This window comes from Chiloscyllium punctatum, unplaced genomic scaffold (assembly GCF_047496795.1).
Source record: "Chiloscyllium punctatum isolate Juve2018m unplaced genomic scaffold, sChiPun1.3 scaffold_777, whole genome shotgun sequence".
Lineage (NCBI taxonomy): Eukaryota > Metazoa > Chordata > Chondrichthyes > Orectolobiformes > Hemiscylliidae > Chiloscyllium > Chiloscyllium punctatum.
Window position 1 is genome coordinate 5,001 of NW_027310511.1, and position 9,538 is coordinate 14,538.

The window sequence follows — 9,538 nt, forward strand, 5'->3', positions numbered from 1 at the left end:
TCTCCGGCTTGCACCGAGACCCGAAGTCGACGTGCTAAGCACCACGGGACCCCTTTCGCCTGCAGGTCCCGAGCCGCCTTTATTTGCTGTTACGAGCATCGTGTGCCCCATACCTGCGTGACGAGCACCGCAGGGCGGCAGAGCCATCGCACTTGGCCGGGTGGCAGAGGAGGACCAGACTATTCACAGATAGCGGCCCAACGACTCCCAGAGCCGGTCGTGCGGCGCGCGAGGTCTGCTGTCATCACAAGAGGCTTTAGGGAGTGCTCAGGCAAGGGTCAGCCCGCAGCCTTCCTGGCAACACCCAGGGGAACCAGGCCACTCGCGTCTCTCGCCTTCATTTTCGACACGAGCGCCTGCGGAGGGCCACCACCCCCTCCGATTGTCAAGAGACCTCCGCACCGGCCTCTGACTTACTCTCAGAATGGACGGAAAGAGCCGGGTAAGCCTTTGAAAAGATTCGACCACGTGCCGAAAACTTTAGACTTCCGTGAGCTCTCCGGCTTGCACCGAGACCCGAAGTCGACGTGCTTAGCACCACGGGACCCCTTTCGCCTGCAGGTCCCGAGCCGCCTTTTATTTTTGTTACGAGTATCGTGTTCCCCAAACCTGGGTGACGAGCACCGCAGGGCGGCAGAGCCATCGCGCTTGTCCGGGTGGCAGAGGAGGACCAGACTATTCACAAATAGCGGCCCAACGACTCCCAGAGCCGGTCGTGCGGCAGGCGAGGTCTGCTCTCATCACAAGAGGCTTTAGGGAGTGCTCAGGCAACGGTCAGCCCGCAGCCTTCTTGGCAACACCCAAGGGAACCAGGCCACTCGCGTCTCTCGCCTTCATTTTGGACACGAGCGCCTGTGGAGGGACGGCCGGAGTCAACGTGGGGTTTGCCCGCCCTCCAATAGTGTCAAAAGACCGCCGCACAAGTCTCTGACTGACTCTTAGAACAGACAGAAAGAGTTTGTCAAATCTGTCAAAAAATTGACAAAGTGTCAAAAATTCGACTTCCAAGAGCTCTCCGGCATGCACTCATACCTGTCATTAAAGTGCTATGCCCGTGGAACCGTTTTTCGGATGCCTTTCAGAACGGTCCCGCGCCGCCATTTTGTTCTAAAAATCGTGTTCCCATATATCTCCGGGTACCCCGCCAACCTCACTGCGGAAAAACTACAAGTGGCACTGAATGGGTCTGAATTCCAAATTTGACTGCATCGGTCTGGAACTCGGTCCGGTCAAAACCGTTTGGATTTTTCTCGGTCCGGACTTCCGCGACAGACAAAGTTAAAGTTTTCGGGCTGCAGGCACAAAACGACAGCTGGCCATTTGCCGGGCTCAATTCACCCAATTCCTCCGGCACTTCGGAGCACATGTTCGGTGTAAGTTTGCGAATCTTTCCCGATGCTGCAGCATTTTCCTCCGCTGACACTTAGAATATTTTTCACACTTTGCTGAAAATTTTTCTAAGTGTTTTTTTCCAAGTTTTCCTGGTTACTGATTTCTTCTTTTTAAACATTTTTCTAAGTTTTTCTGGTTACTGATTTCTTCTTTTTAAACATTTTTCGCAGTTTGTCTGGTTACTGATTTCTTCTTTTTAAACATTTTTCGCCGTTTTTCTGGTTACTGATTTCTTCTTTTTAAACATTTTTCGCCGTTTTTCTGGTTACTGATTTCTTCTTTTTAAACATTTTTCTAAGTTTTTCTGGTTACTCATTTCTTCTTTTTAAACATTTTTCTAAGTTTTTCTGGTTACTGATTTCTTCTTTTTAAACATTTTTCTAAGTTTTTCTGGTTACTCATTTCTTCTTTTTAAACATTTTTCTAAGTTTTTCTGGTTACTCACTTCTTCTTTTTAAACATTTTTCTAAGTTTTTCTGGTTACTGATTTCTTCTTTTTAAACATTTTTCGCCGTTTTTCTGGTTACTGATTTCTTCTTTTTAAACATTTTTCTAAGTTTTTCTGGTTACTCATTTCTTCTTTTTAAACATTTTTCGCCGTTTTTCTGGTTACTGATTTCTTCTTTTTAAACATTTTTCTAAGTTTTTCTGGTTACTGATTTCTTCTTTTTAAACATTTTTCTAAGTTTTCCTGGTTACTCATTTCTTCTTTTTAAACATTTTTCTAAGTTTTCCTGGTTACTCATTTCTTCTTTTTAAACATTTTTCTAAGTTTTCCTGGTTACTGATTTCTTCTTTTTAAACATTTTTCGCAGTTTTTCTGGTTACTGATTTCTTCTTTTTAAACATTTTTCTAAGTTTTTCTGGTTACTGATTTCTTCTTTTTAAACATTTTTCTAAGTTTTTCTGGTTACTCACTTCTTCTTTTTAAACATTTTTCTAAGTTTTTCTGGTTACTCACTTCTTCTTTTGAAACATTTTTCTAAGTTTTTCTGGTTACTGATTTCTTCTTTTTAAACATTTTTCTAAGTTTTTCTGGTTACTGATTTCTTCTTTTTAAACATTTTTCGCAGTTTGTCTGGTTACTGATTTCTTCTTTTTAAACATTTTTCGCCGTTTTTCTGGTTACTGATTTCTTCTTTTTAAACATTTTTCTAAGTTTTTCTGGTTACTCACTTCTTCTTTTTAAACATTTTTCTAAGTTTTTCTGGTTACTGATTTCTTCTTTTTAAACATTTTTCGCAGTTTTTCTGGTTACTGATTTCTTCTTTTTAAACATTTTTCTAAGTTTTCCTGGTTACTGATTTCTTCTTTTTAAACATTTTTCGCAGTTTTTCTGGTTACTGATTTCTTCTTTTTAAACATTTTTCTAAGTTTTTCTGGTTACTCACTTCTTCTTTTTAAACATTTTTCTAAGTTTTCCTGGTTACTGATTTCTTCTTTTTAAACATTTTTCGCAGTTTGTCTGGTTACTGATTTCTTCTTTTTAAACATTTTTCGCAGTTTTTCTGGTTACTGATTTCTTCTTTTTAAACATTTTTCTAAGTTTTTCTGGTTACTCACTTCTTCTTTTATAACATTTTTCTAAGTTTTCCTGGTTACTGATTTCTTCTTTTTAAACATTTTTCTAAGTTTTCCTGGTTACTGATTTCTTCTTTTTAAACATTTTTCTAAGTTTTCCTGGTTACTGATTTCTTCTTTTTAAACATTTTTCTAAGTTTTTCTGGTTACTCATTTCTTCTTTTTAAACATTTTTCGCAGTTTTTCTGGTTACTGATTTCTTCTTTTTAAACATTTTCCTAAGTTTTCCTGGTTACTGATTTCTTCTTTTTAAACATTTTTCTAAGTTTTCCTGGTTACTCATTTCTTCTTTTTGATCATTTTTCTAAGTTTTCCTGGTTACTGATTTCTTCGTTTTGAACATTTTTCTAAGTTTTCCTGGTTACTCACTTCTTCTTTTCAAACATTTTTCATCGTTTTTCTGTTTACTCATTTAGCACTTTCAGGCACTTTCCGATCATTTCCTCGTTCCCGATTTCACCCTTTAAAACGCTTTCGGGCATTTCCCTAAGTTTTGCGGTTCACTCGTTTGGGACTCACTGACACCTTCTCTAGCTTCCCTGCTCACTTTTTTCGTACTGTTGAGAAAATTCGAACCCTTTCCTTAACTATGCCGGTTACTGACTTCACCGCTTCAGACCCTTGTCCCCGTAATGAAAGATACCATTTCCCACCGTGGGAAATGCACGAAAATCGGACTGAACACGGGGGAGGCTCCCCCCTCGAAGGCGAGACCGTCGGCAGAACCGCCGGGTCAAACCCGGCTGAGCTACCCGGCTTACAAGTCTCAAAGTCGGTATGAGCAGTCACGTCCACCCCCATTCCCTTTTGGACCACTTCCCACGGTTCCAAATGCATGAAAATCGGCCTGTACACGGGGGAGGCACCCGCCTCGAAGACGAGACCGTCGGCAGAACCGCCGGGTCAAACCCGGCTGAGCTACCCGGCTCGGAAGCGCCAAAGTCGGGTTGAGCAGTCACATTCACTCCCATCCCCTTTTGGGCAACTTCCCACGGTTGGAAATGCATGGAAATCGGACTGAACACGGGGGAGGCTCCCCCCTCGAAGGCGAGACCGTCGGCAGAACCGCCGGATCAAACCCGGCTGAGCTACCCGGCTTACAAGTCTCAAAGTCGGTATGAGCAGACACGTCCACCCCCATTCCCTTTTGGACCACTTCCCACGGTTCGAAATGCATGAAAATCGGCCTGTATACGGGGGAGGCACCCGCCTCGAAGACGAGACCGTCGGCAGAACCGCCGGGTCAAACCCGGCTGAGCTACCCGGCTCGGAAGCGCCAAAGTCGGGTTGAGCAGTCACATTCACTCCCATCCCCTTTTGGGCAACTTCCCACGGTTGGAAATGCATGGAAATCGGACTGAACACGGGGGAGGCTCCCCCCTCGAAGGCGAGACCGTCGGCAGAACCGCCGGATCAAACCCGGCTGAGCTACCCGGCTTACAAGTCTCAAAGTCGGTATGAGCAGACACGTCCACCCCCATTCCCTTTTGGACCACTTCCCACGGTTCGAAATGCATGAAAATCGGCCTGTATACGGGGGAGGCACCCGCCTCGAAGACGAGACCGTCGGCAGAACCGCCGGGTCAAACCCGGCCGGGCTACCCGGGTTAGAAGCCCTAGAGTCGGGTTGAGCAGTCACAATCACTCCCATCCCCTTTTGAACCTGTTCCCACCGTTGGAAATGCACGAAAATCGGCCTGTACACGGGGGAGGCTCCCCCCTCGAAGGCGAGACCGTCGGCAGAACCGCCGGGTCAAACCCGGCTGAGCTACCCGGCTTACAAGTCTCGAAGTCGGGTTGAGCAGTCACATTCACTCCCATCGACTTTTGGGCAACTTCCCACCGTTGCAAATGCATGAAAATCGGCCTGTACACGGGGGAGGCACCCGCCTCGAAGTCGAGACCGTCGGCAGAACCGCCGGGTCCAACCCGGCTGAGCTACCCGGCTTACAAGTCTCAAAGCCGGGTTGGGCAGTCACGTTCACCCCCATTCCCTTTTGGATCACTTCCCACGGTTCGAAATGCACGAAAACCGGCCTGTACACGGGGGAGGGTCCGCCCTCGAAGGCGAGACCGTCGGCAGAACCGCCGGGTCAAACCTGGCTGAGCTACCCGGCTTACAAGTCTCAAAGTCGGGTTGAGCAGTCACGTTCACTCCCATCGACTTTTAGACCACTTCCCACGGTTCGAAATGCACGAAAATCGGCCTGTACACGGGGGAGGCACCCGCCTCGAAGACGAGACCGTCGGCAGAACCGCCGGGTCAAACCCGGCCGAGCTACCCGGCTTAAAAGTCTCAAAGTCGGTATGAGCAGTCACATTCACCCCCATTCCCTTTTGGACCACTTCCCACGGTTGGAAATGCATGAAAATCGGCCTGGACACGGGGGAGGCTCCCCCCTCGATGACGAGACCGTCGGCAGAACCGCCGGAACAAACCCGGCTGAGCTACCCGGCTTACAAGTCTCAAAGTCGGTATGAGCAGACACGTCCACCCCCATTCCCTTTTGGACCACTTCCCACCGTTGGAAATGCACGAAAATCGGCCTGTACACGGGGGAGGCACCGGCCTCGAAGACGAGACCGTCGGCAGAACCGCCGGGTCAAACCCGGCTGAGCTACCCGGCTTACAAGTCTCAAAGTCGGGTTGAGCAGTCACATTCACTCCCATCGACTTTTGGGCAACTTCCCACGGTTCGAAATGCACAAGATTCGGCCTGAACACGGGGGACGCTCCCCCCTCGAAGGCGAGACCGTCGGCAGACCCGCCGGGTCAAACCCGGCTGAGCTACCCGGCTCGGAAGCGCCAAAGTCGGTATGAGCAGTCACGTTCACTCCCATCCCCTTTTGGACCGCTTCCCACGGTACGAAATGCATGAAAATCGGCCTGTACACGGGGGAGGCACCCGCCTCGAAGACGAGACCGTCGGCAGAACCGCCGGGTCAAACCCGGCTGAGCTACCCGGCTTACAAGTCTCAAAGTCGGGTTGAGCAGTCACATTCACTCCCATCGACTTTTGGGCAACTTCCCACGGTTCGAAATGCACAAAATTCGGCCTGAACACGGGGGACGCTCCCCCCTCGAAGGCGAGACCGTCGGCAGAACCGCCGGGTCAAACCCGGCTGAGCTACCCGGCTTAAAAGTCTCAAAGTCGGTATGAGCAGTCACATTCACCCCCATTCCCTTTTGGACCACTTCCCACGGTTGGAAATGCATGAAAATCGGCCTGGACACGGGGGAGGCTCCCCCCTCGATGACGAGACCGTCGGCAGAACCGCCGGAACAAACCCGGCTGAGCTACCCGGCTTACAAGTCTCAAAGTCGGTATGAGCAGACACGTCCACCCCCATTCCCTTTTGGACCACTTCCCACCGTTGGAAATGCACGAAAATCGGCCTGTACACGGGGGAGGCACCGGCCTCGAAGACGAGACCGTCGGCAGAACCGCCGGATCAAACCCGGCCGAGCTACCCGGGTTAGAAGCCTCAGAGTCGGGTTGAGCAGTCACGTCCACCCCCATTCCCTTTTGGACCACTTCCCACGGTTCGAAATGCACGAAAATCGGCCTGTACACGGGGGAGGGAGCCGCCTCGAAGACGAGACCGTCGGCAGAACCGCCGGTTCAAACCCGGCTGAGCTACCAGGCTCGGAAGCGCCAAAGTCGGGTTGAGCAGTCACATTCACTCCCATCCCCTTTTGGGCAACTTCCCACCGTTGCAAATGCATGAAAATCGGCCTGTACACGGGGGAGGGAGCCGCCTCGAAGACGAGACCGTCGGCAGAACCGCCGGATCAAACCCGGCTGAGCTACCAGGCTCGGAAGCGCCAAAGTCGGTATGAGCAGTCACATTCACTCCCATCCCCTTTTGGGCCACTTCCCACGGTTCGAAATGCACGAAAATCGGACTGAACACGGGGGAGGCTCCCCCCTCCAAAACGAGACCATCGGCAGAATCGACGGGTCAAACCCGGCCGAGCTACCCGGGTTAGAAGCCTCAAAGTCGGGTTGAGCAGTCACGTCCACCCCCATCCCCTTTTGGACCACTTCCCACGGTTCGAAATGCACGAAAATCGGCCTGTACACGGGGGAGGCACCCGCCTCGAAGACGAGACCGTCGGCAGACCCGCCGGATCAAACCCGGCCGAGCTACACGGCTTACAAGTCTCAATGTCGGTATGAGCAGTCACGTCCACCCCTATTCCCTTTTGGACCACTTCCCACGGTACGAAATGCATGAAAATCGGCCTGTACACGGGGGAGGCACCCGCCTCGAAGACGAGACCGTCGGCAGAACCGCCGGGTCAAACCCGGCCGAGCTACCCGGCTCGGAAGCGCCAAAGTCGGGTTGAGCAGTCACATTCACTCCCATCGACTTTTGGGCAACTTCCCACGGTTCGAAATGCACAAGATTCGGCCTGAACACGGGGGACGCTCCCCCCTCGAAGGCGAGACCGTCGGCAGACCCGCCGGGTCAAACCCGGCTGAGCTACCCGGCTCGGAAGCGCCAAAGTCGGTATGAGCAGTCACGTTCACTCCCATCCCCTTTTGGACCGCTTCCCACGGTACGAAATGCATGAAAATCGGCCTGTACACGGGGGAGGCACCCGCCTCGAAGACGAGACCGTCGGCAGAACCGCCGGGTCAAACCCGGCTGAGCTACCCGGCTTACAAGTCTCAAAGTCGGGTTGAGCAGTCACATTCACTCCCATCGACTTTTGGGCAACTTCCCACGGTTCGAAATGCACAAAATTCGGCCTGAACACGGGGGACGCTCCCCCCTCGAAGGCGAGACCGTCGGCAGAACCGCCGGGTCAAACCCGGCTGAGCTACCCGGCTTAAAAGTCTCAAAGTCGGTATGAGCAGTCACATTCACCCCCATTCCCTTTTGGACCACTTCCCACGGTTGGAAATGCATGAAAATCGGCCTGGACACGGGGGAGGCTCCCCCCTCGATGACGAGACCGTCGGCAGAACCGCCGGAACAAACCCGGCTGAGCTACCCGGCTTACAAGTCTCAAAGTCGGTATGAGCAGACACGTCCACCCCCATTCCCTTTTGGACCACTTCCCACCGTTGGAAATGCACGAAAATCGGCCTGTACACGGGGGAGGCACCGGCCTCGAAGACGAGACCGTCGGCAGAACCGCCGGATCAAACCCGGCCGAGCTACCCGGGTTAGAAGCCTCAGAGTCGGGTTGAGCAGTCACGTCCACCCCCATTCCCTTTTGGACCACTTCCCACGGTTCGAAATGCACGAAAATCGGCCTGTACACGGGGGAGGGAGCCGCCTCGAAGACGAGACCGTCGGCAGAACCGCCGGTTCAAACCCGGCTGAGCTACCAGGCTCGGAAGCGCCAAAGTCGGGTTGAGCAGTCACATTCACTCCCATCCCCTTTTGGGCAACTTCCCACCGTTGCAAATGCATGAAAATCGGCCTGTACACGGGGGAGGGAGCCGCCTCGAAGACGAGACCGTCGGCAGAACCGCCGGATCAAACCCGGCTGAGCTACCAGGCTCGGAAGCGCCAAAGTCGGTATGAGCAGTCACATTCACTCCCATCCCCTTTTGGGCCACTTCCCACGGTTCGAAATGCACGAAAATCGGACTGAACACGGGGGAGGCTCCCCCCTCCAAAACGAGACCATCGGCAGAATCGACGGGTCAAACCCGGCCGAGCTACCCGGGTTAGAAGCCTCAAAGTCGGGTTGAGCAGTCACGTCCACCCCCATCCCCTTTTGGACCACTTCCCACGGTTCGAAATGCACGAAAATCGGCCTGTACACGGGGGAGGCACCCGCCTCGAAGACGAGACCGTCGGCAGACCCGCCGGATCAAACCCGGCCGAGCTACACGGCTTACAAGTCTCAATGTCGGTATGAGCAGTCACGTCCACCCCTATTCCCTTTTGGACCACTTCCCACGGTACGAAATGCATGAAAATCGGCCTGTACACGGGGGAGGCACCCGCCTCGAAGACGAGACCGTCGGCAGAACCGCCGGGTCAAACCCGGCCGAGCTACCCGGCTCGGAAGCGCCAAAGTCGGGTTGAGCAGTCACATTCACTCCCATCGACTTTTGGGCAACTTCCCACGGTTCGAAATGCACAAAATTCGGCCTGAACACGGGGGACGCTCCCCCCTCGAAGGCGAGACCGTCGGCAGAACCGCCGGGTCAAACCCGGCTGAGCTACCCGGGTCGGAAGCGCCAAGGTCGGTATGAGCAGTCACATTCACTCCCATCCCCTTTTGGACCGCTTCCCACGGTTTGAAATGCACGAAAATCGGCCTGTACACGGGGGAGGCTCCGCCCTCGAAGGCGAGACCGACGGCAGAACCGCCGGGTCAAACCCGGCCGGGCTACCCGGGTTAGAAGCCTCAGAGTCGGGTTGAGCAGTCACATTCACCCCCATCCCCTTTTGAACCTCTTCCCACCGTTGGAAATGCACGAAAATCGGCCTGTACACGGGGGAGGCGCCCCTCTCGAAGGCGAGACCGACGGCAGAACCGCCGGGTCAAACCCGGCCGAGCTACCCGGGTTAGAAGCCTCAGAGTCGGGTTGAGCAG